At 45.8% G+C, this 12,315-nt stretch overlaps 1 protein-coding gene across 6 annotated transcripts in view; it reads right to left on the bottom strand.

The window, feature by feature from the left end:
- The window catches only part of NR1H3 (nuclear receptor subfamily 1 group H member 3), a 30,749-nt gene that overhangs the window by 18,194 nt on the left and 240 nt on the right, over positions 1 to 12,315 (bottom strand). Inside the window, exon 1 of one of the 6 annotated variants that reach the window (XM_064714241.1) lies at positions 12,050 to 12,067. The exons of 3 other annotated variants lie outside the window; for them this stretch is intronic. The gene's annotated coding sequence lies outside the window, so the exon portion shown is untranslated. Of the gene's footprint in view, positions 1 to 10,155; positions 10,260 to 11,171; positions 11,324 to 12,049; positions 12,068 to 12,315 lie in introns of those variants that run through there. 2 more of the 6 variants (XM_064714235.1, XM_064714240.1) reach the window with 2 other exon arrangements.

Here is a 12,315-nt window from a genome sequence, read left to right as displayed (position 1 = left end):
GAAGGGAAAAGTCTGGCTATTACAGAAAAACACTCTAAAGCTGAGTTCTGAGAGACCGGAAGTCTCCATAACTTTCCTTCTAGGATTAGACCTTATAACTACAACCAAAATACAAAGAGTTCTATGGACATTTATGAATCTGAACTTAATATGACTTAGCTATTCTGTGGATGAAGTGTCTATTATAAATAAACAATGGTAGCAACAGGAGTTCCAAGCCAGTTTCACCCTACATAAGGCAAGAAGGAATGTAGGACTGAAATAAGTGAATAAATGGGTTAGCAAAGTGAATTAGAATCTTAAGGCACAACTGTATGACCAAACACAATGCAAAAAATAAGCCCAAAGTATTTCTGCTTTGCTCCACACAAAAAGTCCAAAAAAACCAAACCTGCTCCTTTGTCCACGATCTGCAGAGTACAATATTTCTTTCTTTCCTGAAGAACCTGTGGACTCCCTCATTTTAGAAATATAGCTTCCCAAATTTTTAATCAGATGATGACAGAATGTGCTGACTCCAGTTCCCAGGGAACTACAGGGAACTACAGGCCCTGCAAAGCTCACCCCCAACAGCAATTGTTTTGCAAGTCAGCTCTCCTGCTCACATGCCTCATCCAGAAGCAAGTGCTCCCTGCTCTCTCACCTGCCTCTCATTATACCTTGCCTGGCAAAGGCTGAGGTTTTGGGTTTGCCCTTCCCTTCAACTCTTGGTTTCTGTCTGATTAAAGAGAGCCATGTCAACACAAGGAGCAAGAGGAAAAGAGCATACATGTGACTACTTTCAGGGTGGGTAAGATCCTGAAATGGACTGTGCCTTTATTTTTCCTCCCTCCCTCTCTCCCAGTTGCCAGATGTCCTTGGTTCTGTAACTGAGTGGAGGAGAAAGGAGACGAGGTTATTGGAGTTCATTCACACTCCACACAGGGCTGCTCCCGCCTCTCTTCCTGTTTGCAAGGAAATATCGCTCCCTCTGACAACGGGAGACAGAAAGAGGCAGGCAAGTGGATAGGGGAAGAGTGAGAAGAAGAAGTAAGGGGAGAGAGAGAGGGGAGGGAAACAAGGAGAGGGAGGAAGGGATTATGGTAAGAAGACTTTTCCCTGGTTAATGAACTGGAGATGAATAACAAGTCATATCAGGAGTGATGTAGCCACCTTGCTGCCATGAAATTCCTTTAAAAGGCCATTGACACAAGTTCCTTTGAACTCTGGAAAACAACACAACCCTGATCCGGACTAAAAAAAATCTCTAACCCCTTCTAAGCTTTCTACTGTCACCTCAGCTTTCAAGCTTCTGGCTAACCTAGAGTATAGCCACCTCAGGAATGGCCAAAACCAGGGCATGCACAGGCTTACAGCAAGGAAGATGTGACAGCAGCATCCCTCCATCCTCCCGTCCATGCATCCTGTAAAACGACAAGCCATCCCTCCTCAGTTCTGTCTGGCCAGATGAGCTGTGTAGCCAGTTTCTCAACAGGGAGAGGAGACAAAGCAGAGTCGTTTTAGAGGGACACCAACTTCTGCAGCACTCACAGGGATGAACATGAGCAGAACTTGCTGTGTGTAGCTGAACTGCAATAATCCCCTGGGCCTGGCCACGACTCCAGCTCACTGACAGCTCAACACCACTATCAGCACCGACCTTCAGATGGCAGGAAGCATGACTGAGTCTCTGATAGGGCTTCCTACAGGAAAAATTCCATCTGTGCTCCTCCCAGGAGGACGAAACACTCAGAGCAGCTGCCCCCTCCTGCTAGCAAAGGGCAGCTCTGTGCTGCTTCTGGGGAAGCAGAAGGGAGGAAATCCAGCCTGGGTCCTTGTCCACAGAATGTGTCAGCATCAACTGTAATAGCAATTTTTTCCTATGGAAACTCACTTTAAATTGGAAACAACATTCTTTTGCCAGTAGCACTCAATTTCTCCAAGCAAATGCAGCTATCCTAGCAGTAAGTCTTCTTTCTCCTTGCACATGTACCTATGCAAAAGTGGTTTTGGTTTACACGCCTGTTTTTCTTTCTAGGGTCCCTCTAATGGCTAATAGTGTCATTCCTTCACATTTCTAACCACAACACCAGATACACACATCACCAGCACAATAACAAAAACAAACAAACAAAACAAACAAACAAAAAAAACCACCCCCCCCCAAAAAAAACCCACAAAACCACCAAACACACCACCAAAACAACAAAAAACCCCAAATGTAAAAAGTGTTCAAGCAACCAATAAAACTTCTTACTATAAAATAATCTGCTAACAAAATCCCCCTTCAGTTTGGAAAATTAAGGTTGAGGTGTCTGTAGCTCATTAATCCTCCTGCTGACCAGTTCTTACACACCCTTCATGCAGCAATAGCTCATCACATCCTACTTGAAGGCCAAAAATGCAATCTGACCCCACCACCTCTGTTTCTCTGTAAATGCCACTGCATGACATCATGGAAAACAGGACCACAGACTCAGTTTCTTTCTGGATGCCGTCTCTATATTTATTCAGCCACCAATATCCTGCCCTGCACAATTATACATAGCTATGCAAAACATAACACCCAGGCATTCTTTGAAGCAGCAGTTTTATAACCCAGGGCTTCCTTTGTCCTCCCAGAGAACAGAGTGTAAAAGAGGCAAGAAGTAACAGTGTCACCGAGATCAGAAGCAATGAAAACAACCAACTAGGTCCAAAAAGCTGGGGTTTTTAAATGGGGCTTGACTAGAAATTGGAAGGGAGTGGGGAAAATTAGAGAAGCCTCTCTCTTTAATAATTGTGGACTTTTCTGGGAGCACCATATTACAGAACAAAAACTCTACCATACATTCCTCCTTTATGACCCTCAGTCCCACAGACGTTATAGCCCAGCTTCAGGGAAACAGGAGTCTGATTCACAGCAGATCTGAGAAATCAGCCCAATGCTCTTTCCAATCTGAAGCAAGAGATCAGAACTTAAAAAAAAAAAAAAAAAAGAAGAACAAAAAAAAAAAGAATACCCAAAATAACATCCTGGTAGTGGAAATGCCAGGGAAAAAGGCTAAACCTAGTCCATAAGGAATAAGAGGACCAATAAGATTATGTCTAGAAAAGAATACTGCAGGCCTTTTTTCTGCAGATAGAAAATGGTAGTGATAAATAATACTACAACATACTGGGGTTTTTTTATCTGTTTCCTTAAAAAATTATTTCATCTCAACTATGCAGTAAGAGAATGGTATTTCATGATCCATGCCTATTCTAGCCAAGCACTTTTTATCAAGGGAAATCTCCTCAGCTCCCCAGGCTGTCTCAGTGCATCTCTTCACCACAGAAACTCAAACTGCTGTTGACTCCTCTGAGCAGGAACATGGCACAGTCCACTGACTGCACTGAGTTACTAAAACAGAAAAAAGCAGAAAATAAGCTGCTGCACCATTTTATCAGGATGACAAGATGACAAAAGACACATAAAGCCATAGCATACATCATGGCAAAGCCAAAAAGATAAACAAAAACAGAACTTAAAAGCTCTCAACTCCTATGCCTTGTCCAGACTACATTCTCTTTCAAACTGGTCTTCTCCATCCTCTACCAGCTATGAAATTAGAGGACATGAAGAAGAGAAGCACAAGAGGAAAGAACAGAAGGGGAAGGCTGCTTACAGTAGAACTGTTTGCTCATTTTACTGACTTCCTCCTTTCCTCCCACCCCAGGAGTACTTCCATCAGCATACTGCACATCACCATAACTGATACAAGATTGCTTCTGGGAAAGAACCTCTTAATAAAGTCTCTATATAACACTTTGTATCCAAACACCATTCCATCCAAAAGCACCAATCAAAACAAATACTAATGCTCACAGGCAAACCAGAAATACAGTACTGGATTGCAAAACAGGCAGGAAACTCATTAAGATTCCCTTCAGGGCAGTAGGGGAAAAGCACCAATTCCCATTCATAGAAGGATCATCCCTAGATGTAGCACAGAGGTCAGAAAGAAATTACAGTACTACTGAAATACCCATACAAAGAACACATCAGAGGGACACTGTAACAGAGTTTTAAACTGCTTCAGAGTAAGCTTGACTGGAAGTCTATTCCCAACTCAAGCATCATCAGGGATTTATTTTGTTGGGTTTTGCTAATACTGCTCTTAGAAGAGCAGGAGGAGAGAGGCAGGGTTGCAGATGTACATATCCAAACATAGATCAGCCAGAAAACTGCAGCACAGCAATGAAGGAGATCAGAAGAGCTGCCAAGAAACACAGTGAAGACTGGCAGAGGGGGGGCAGGTCAGAATAAAGGACTATTAAGAGCTTTGCTGCAAAGTAAACTTGCCCTGCTTTTGACTACTCTTCTGGATTCTGGCCTGTATAGGCTATTTCTGCTTTGGGGGTCATTGCAACTGAACCCTTACAAGGTACAGTATCAACAAAAGAAGGAGGACTTCTCTGAGTTTTATAAACCCACCAAGGAGAAGCCAGGAGGGAAGGGTTAAAGGTCTGAAAGTGAGATAAAGAGATCTGTGTGACAGGAAGGGAGCATGTGAGAGGGCGTGTGACAGGCTGTGTAGCAGAATGTGTGTGTCAATCTCATTGCCTTCAAGGCTTTTGGCCAAATGTGGAGCTGAACTTTCTGCAGACTTTGTCCTGCCAAGTCATGTTCCCTTCTCACACTGCCTGACATCACCACAAATACTCAGCTCAAAACCAGTCCAGAGCCGGACAGAACCCACGGCTGAAATCGCAGCCAGTGAAATGGCTGCGCTGCCGGCACACCCACCAGATGGGAAAGCAGAGCCACCCACTCTGCTCACAGGTTGTCTCCAAGTGCTCAGGAGGCCTCACCCTCATCCATGCACAAAGTGCCCGACCAAGGTACACAGAACCAGAGGTGCTAACAGACCAATGTTTTCCTATTGCCCCAATAACAGCTCAGAAACGACTGAAAGTCTGCACAAAGGTTTGAACAGAAAAATGCAAAAGAAGGTAACCATCAGACCATCTGAGTTTGCCACAAGCATCCTGCTGCAAGGACTGCAGTCTATTCCCAACTTTGGCACAACCCTGCCACAAGAAGGGAGCCATCACACATGACTCAAGGACAAATGAGAAGCCAGCAATCCTGCAAAGACTATGCCCCTGCAGAGTCTGCAGGAAGCCAGCATGTGGTATCCTATCAGAGCACTCCTATAACCTTGACTTCTCAGAAATAAGTGCAAATCCATGATCAAGGCTGCAAATTGCAGCATGTGTACAAGTGTGTAGGAGTAGGCAATGGGACTAAGCCAACAAGTGGCTCCATTTCTTATTTTGATCCTTGTGTCAAGGAAGAAGGGTGTGGATGGTCCACTGATTCTGGGACACTGCTAAAGGCACCACCCAGAGCAAGTATCAGGGAGTAGCAGTGGAAGATGATACTGAAACAAGGGAGAAAAAAATCTGCAGTCTCTTCTTGTTTTTTTTTTTCTTCAACCCTCACCCCTAGTCAGCAGCTTAAAAGCAGCTCTTCAGAAAATGCCCTCCAAGTACAACCGATAGGAAGAAAATTAACGTTTTCTTCAGGCAAAGGCTTCTCCTTTCTCCAATCCTGTTCAATTTCTACAGGAACAAACAGCAGCTTGGGAGCTTTCTGCAGACCAAGGAAAAATTTTTCTTCAGTCTCATACAGGCCAGGAAGTTAAGTCCCTGCTTTTCAGACACATACTGATAACAGAGGCTACCTTGTATGATCTATAGTTATTCTGTATCTTACATTTTAAATTTTTATTTCTCATTTTAAAACACTCCTCACAACAGAAGTTCCCTTTTCCTTTGCTAAGGAAGGGGTTCTGACACCTTCCTTGAAGGCGCAATAGTGCAACCTTGCCTGTCCTCATGCTATATGGCCCTTAAATCACATCCTTACCTGGGTTCCTGTCCAGAAATGCAGATGCCTGAGAATGTCCATCTCACCAGCTGCAAACACAAAAGCCACCTTTTGAACTTGTTCCTAACCCTTTCACAGAAATCAACATATTATTTCTTTCCTGCACACAACGGCCAAAGGTGGGAAGCAGTCAATCAGGAGACTGGAATCACACAGTTGTTTTTGAGGGCCAGGTGACAGCTTCTCCTTGTACTCCTGAAGCTCGCAGCTGGCTGAGCTGAGCTGCCCTGCCTCGGTGGCCCTTCTCATGCAAGCCAATGCATGCTGCTGAGGGCTGCCCGCAGGACTGAGTGTGCATGTGTGCCTGCATGTCACGGCACGCACCACAGCAGCAAGTCCCAAAGGCTGCTCAGTGCAAGCTCATGTGCCCACACAAAGCTGTATGTGAGCTTCTGCTGGCAGACATGCAAAACGCCACTACATGGGCCTCTCTGGCTGTGAGGTCTCCAGCAAAAATCTCTGGCAAGGCATGAGGAGTCCTTTGGGGGCTGGCACATTTCTGCAGGTATGTCTGTAGCAACCAAGACATACTACAGAGCTCTTACAGAAGCCTACCTGTTCACCCTCATTTCATAAGAGCTCTAGATGAGAATACTTAAATTCTAAACATTTTCCTTTCAGTTGGTTTTACACACAGTTTTCAAGATTACACTTGTTAATTTATTTTCTAAGTCAATGGCAAATTATGACGAAATCTAAAACAACCATTTAAACACACGCAGGCCCTATTCAAGCAGGACATGGCTACTGGAGAATGTTTAAAAAGTCTAACTCTAAACTCCAGAAAGTCATGCAGAGTCAGTACACAACAATTCTTTCTTAAAAAGGCAGAGAGATTAGTTTCTTCAATTCACTTATTAAATTAGTTCAGTTCAGTCAAAGGTGGTGCAGGCAGTATAAAATGGGTGGAAGGTACCTCTCTCTAACAATCTCCAAGTGAAAACAAGACAAGGAAAGATGAGTAATGCTCATTCTAAGATCTGGAAAGAGACAATTACCAAAACTAACCAGTTAATTCTGTTAAGTACAGATAACACTACCCTGATAGAATTCCTATTATTTAATAGCACATTCCAGCAAGGATATTTTCTCTTATGTATCCAGCACATTATTTGTGTGATTATAGCATAAGCATAAAAAAGTGCCTATTTGATTTGACCTTTTTATTCAAATGCAGTTTTGTACAATTCATGAGGAAAGAAATTCACCCAGTAATTACAACTGGCCATTTTGTAATGTAAACATTTTCTGTGATATAAAAGCATAAACAGATGTATGCAGATACACTGTATCGTCCTGTTTGGCAAGAAGCAGTACTAGATGAGCCTAACTGATTAGACTAAAGCTGCCTTTTAAGAAATTACCAAATGCAAAACAAACTTTAAATGAATTATTTAAATCACGAACTTTAATAATGATTTCTATCAGCAAGTGGAAAGCCTTGATTTGAACCAATGGACCTTGTTTGCCTCACAGCTGCAGGAGGGCCAGTGGGCCAACACTGCCCCGATCCCTGGAGGGGGAGAGGACAGGCTTCCATGCACTATTGGTTTCAAGAAATTTTGTGAGCATATTTGCCAATATTTTTTAAATCTTAAAACAAACTAGAAAGTCTTATATGCCAGGAGACACCTACTCTCTTGTCAGTCATGTGCTTTAGCAACCAGTCTGATACTCACCTAACACCTTATTTACATCTCAGAGAGGTTTCTATGAGTACACAATATACCTGACTCTGCAACATGGCTTTTAAATTGCTTCAATTCTCACATCCCACAAGATAGCTCTCCTACTTAATCCTTATAGGCACTAGTTTCGGTCTGCTCAAAACAAGCATTAGATTTCTCATTCTCTAGCATTTTCTCTTCATTTCTTCACCGACTTCCCACTAAATAAACATTCATTTTTCCCCTCCTTAAACCTACTGGGAAGATCTGCAACGCTCTGCTCTCCTCTGTGCACTACCTTAGTTAACCTTTGTCCTCCCCAAATAAGATTGTTAAGAGTTTGACAGTGCATACTTCGAAGTGATTTATAATATTACACCAAAATTATGTAAATCACTGTAAAATTTTCTTTTTGACACTTCATTAAGCAAGTAATTTTGCTTTACAGGAAATCTAGTTTTGAGATCTCTAAATATAAAAGTACAAGTTACACTAGCTTTAGGGGTGTCTCCCTTTCAGCGGGAACACAAGAAAGAAATTTGTCTGTTTCAAATATGGGGAAAAAAGTATTTGGTCACAGGAAGTCACAGAACAAAATTGCCACAGGAATGCTAAAGGAAGCCATTGTTTCATTTCTAACTGATATATTTTTAAGGTCTGACTGAACATGGACAGCCTCTTTTCATTTAACAGTATTAAACACATCTCTCAAACCTGAAATAACTACAACGAAAATGTTAAGTCAAACAGTACTTGTATATTGGCAGAAGTATGATCTAATGACCAAGTTCAAGCTGTTCATAAGCCTTAATGCAGACCTGTACCTATCAGATGGAAGCACTCCCCTGAATTCCCTCCTAAGATTAAGTTCCTTCACACCGAGACAGTTTCCACAGCCAAGAGAATGTGACTCTGCCTTCCTGAGTTATTATGCTGTAAGAAAAACGAGTCAACACATCCTACAGAAGATCAGCAGAACATTCTCCCCTAATGAAACAAGGTATCTTTGTATAGAATCATGAAATGGTTTCGAATGGACCTAAAAAATCAGGCAGGTTCAACCCGCGCAGCAATGGGCAGGAACACCTATGACAGTTCTGGAAGACTGACTTTTCTCCAAGGCTGTCAGGTGTGTGAATCTCATTACTTGGTGGGGGAGGGAAAAGAGGGAGAATGACAAACAATCTGATAAGCTTTCCTATTCAACATGCAAAGACCCACACATCTGCAACAATGAGACTTTCACAGCAGCTGCTTCCCGAGCAGAAAGCAGGATCATCCTCCAATGCACCCAAGACAAAGCACATTATATTCTATACTCTTCCTTAGACAGATGGAATCACAACTCCTGAAAAACAGCAAGAGTTAAAGATTTTTAAATTCAAAACTTGAAATTTTGAAAACTGTCAGTCTTGACAGCCATACAATCACAGGCCAGATCTAATTACAAGAGACATACTTCCAAGATGTGAGACCACCACCACTTGAGCTAACATTCAAACAGCAACATTCCTTCTGTTTGCCTCAGAACAAGTGTGCCGAGTTGCGAGGACTAACCCAAGAGAAAGGAAAAGAGAGTCACAGCAATCAAATGCACTTTACCACAGTGGAAACACGACTCTTCCTGCAGGTGTAAGACAGGGGCAAGGCAGCAAACTCCTGTTCTGTATTTGTAGGGCTGCACGCCTGTCCTGCATAGCCTCCCCCTGCCTCCCTGCACAGCCAGCTGGTAAGGAAAACGTGCTGACAAGGCACAGGGAGCTGCAGCAGCAGTAACTGGAAACAGCAAGCGAGAGCAACCCCAGGCACACTGCCAGGACACACTAATTCTGTGATAAAGTTTCCTGTCCATATTTTTTTAGATTAGGCAATTTATATAAACGTAGATCCTGCTGTGGTACTTCTCCCTGCATCCCTTCACAACACGAGTAGCTGCAACTTTCCTCTGGCAGCTACAGAACTCCCATGCAGCTCCAAAATGACCCATTTTCTATCCTCCCTCAGGCTGGTTTAGGTTTATTACCTCCACCTTTTATTTTGGGGGTCTGGGAGAAAGTTGTTAAATATTTTCACCCTGGTTTTTCTCCTGCAAATGCTGGCCTTCCTGTATGAAAAAGAATGCATGGGCATATTCATGTATGAGAAAGTATCACTGCAAGTGCTAGATTCCGAGAAGGGGTCACAGCAGGAAGCCACACAGCCTGTCAGCCCTTACAAGCCTTGCAGCAGCAGTATCTTCTGGTCAAAATGCCACAGGTGCAGTGACAAAGAAGTGTACCAAGGCCAATCTCCACCTGGTCCTTGCGCAATGTGTACCACATCCAATGCCTTCCTTCCACAACCCAAACGATAGAAAGGTAGAGCTCAGCAACAACTGGCTGAATTTTTCAAACAGTTTTTGTTTCTATAGTTAAAATATAAGGAATGTTTTTCTATTTCAGCAAGGGAGCTATGTCTTGATTCAGACTCAACTAAAAAAATCAAGCCCCAACATTCAGTAAAGGAAATAAAAAACAGGCTTTCTGTTTTCTTTTGTCTGTGCTCAGGTATAGCCCTCTCTCTGACAGTCAGGAACAGCAGATCAACTCCATGTACCTTGGAACACGAAGCAGATCCAAGAGGACTCTTCCCTACAGACAAACATAACCTGCAGTCATAGCCAGAAACTGTCTGACACGCAGTGATCCAAACTGTTAGTCAGAAACGTGACTCAGTGTTGGAGACTCCCTCAAAAAAGCCTTGCAGGGAAGAGCCCAGCTGCCCCTTTAGGAAAAAGAAAAGAAGGGAAAGAATTTTCTGAAGACAGAGCATTTCTCTTTCACCAGTGATCCAAGGTTTGCTTCCAGCCCATAACGAAATCCTGTCTTGACAGATCTGTGGACTTCAGCAGCATAAGCGTCAGGAAAACAGCACAATGAAGAGTAACCACTAATGTAAGCAAAGTTACCTTTCAACACCACCATGCAAACTAACCGCCGTACAGACAAGTTTCTGTCCTAGAAAACTCGCGACCTGGGTTGACAGGATGCAACAGGTGAATGACACAGAGAACTTCAAGCTGAGCAGACTGGAAAGCTAACAAGTTACCACAAAGCAAGTAAACATCTCCTGACAGCACGTCCGGAGACAGCAGACAGAAACCCGGGCTCTTCAGACGCAAGACAGCAGCCACGAGAAACTGACACCGCTCCCCGGACGCCTCCGACCCCCTCAGCAAAGGGACTCTCTCCGACAGCGCGACCGCTCAGTCCCCGCCGGCACACACAGCGCATTATGGCCGGCAATCTGGACCCAGGCCGAGAGAGCGACCCCTTCCCTCCCATCCGCCGGGCCCGCACCCCGCCAGACCACGGGTGCCTCAGCGGGATGGGCCGCCGCTGTCCCCCTTCCTTCCAGCACCTTCCAGCGCCGCCGGGCCCGGCCCGGCCGGCAGCAGGACGCGGGCGGGCGGCGCTGCGCCGCCGGCTCCGGGTCGCAGGGAACGCTGCGGCGCTCGGGCCGGCGCAGGCCGCGGGGCGGGACAGCGCGTCCACGTCCCCCGCCGTGAGTCACGGCCCCGCGGGCGGCGAGGAGGAGACGCCGCCGCCCCCAGAGCCAGCGCGAAAAGTTACCGGCGCGGGCCGCGGCTCCCGGCGATGCGCGGCCGCCGCCCCCCGTGGCGCAGGTGCCCGAGCCGCGGGCGGGAGGGGCGGCCCGGCCCGGCGCTGCTCCCGGCGCTCTTCCCGGCGCCGCGGCGGAGCTGCCGTGATGTCACGCGGGCCCGGGTCACGTGCAGGCGCCGCCCGCCCCGCTCCGCCCCCGCGGGTCCCGCGGGACGCGAAGGCTCCGGGCGCGGGTGATTCCCGGGCCGTGGGACCGCACGGGGGCCCGGAGCCCCTCCCGCGCCGCGCCCGCCCTCAGCAGCGGAGCAAAACCAGCTGCAACGACAGAACCATCCCAACGCAGGTGCCGCAGGAACAGCGCGCGTTCCCCCTCCGCAGAGAACCTTTTCCTTCCAGCATTCGCCAAGAACTTCCTCAGTGGGGCCGTATGGGCAAACAGAACAAAAAAAAAAGAACGCGGCTTCGTGCTGTCCTAGAGATAGGAAATAGAATTCAGTTTAAATTCACTAAGCATTCGAGCATGAGCAAATTAAACACGTTATTCCGTCCAGCTGAGCCTCGTGTATTGCACCAACCCTGCCCTGAAATAACCCCCCTGCTTCACAAACAATTGGCACCCTCACTGAGACCTTACACACAACTTTCTAACGCTGCGAACTACGGAAAGTTTTAAGCAAATAAACAGGTACCAAAGAACTGCGTTATGAGCCGCTGTGCTTCATGACTCCAAGACTTTTTTGCAAAAGCGAGAGCCATGTTTCCTTTTTTCCTTAAAAAAGAAAGCTGAGAACTTCATTCATCGCCCTCTATACACTTCTGCGTGCAGGCAAGCACTAAGTAGCAGTAAATTCGTTTAACTGCCTATGATTTTTCCCTCTACACGGCACCTAAGAGATCCTCGACCAACGATCCAGTGGTTGCACAGGCGGCAGCAGAAGCCGGGTTTCATCTCACACTCGTCTAATTCGACCAAGTCTCGTAAAGAGCAACCAAAACTGGGCAAAAGCCGCCAACGCTGGGCAGCCTCTTTGCCAAGGAGCAGCAGCAGCAGCTTTCCATTTCACACGGGCATCCTCAGGCTGACCGGAGGGATGCGACGATTAGCGACCCACGGCTGCCGGGCAGTGCGCGCCAGGCCGCCTTCCCTACTTCT

This window comes from Zonotrichia leucophrys, chromosome 5 (genome assembly GCF_028769735.1).
Source record: "Zonotrichia leucophrys gambelii isolate GWCS_2022_RI chromosome 5, RI_Zleu_2.0, whole genome shotgun sequence".
Taxonomy (NCBI): Eukaryota; Metazoa; Chordata; class Aves; order Passeriformes; family Passerellidae; genus Zonotrichia; species Zonotrichia leucophrys.
Note: the sequence above shows the minus strand (reverse complement) of the source record. Positions and strands in the feature narration are given on the sequence as shown.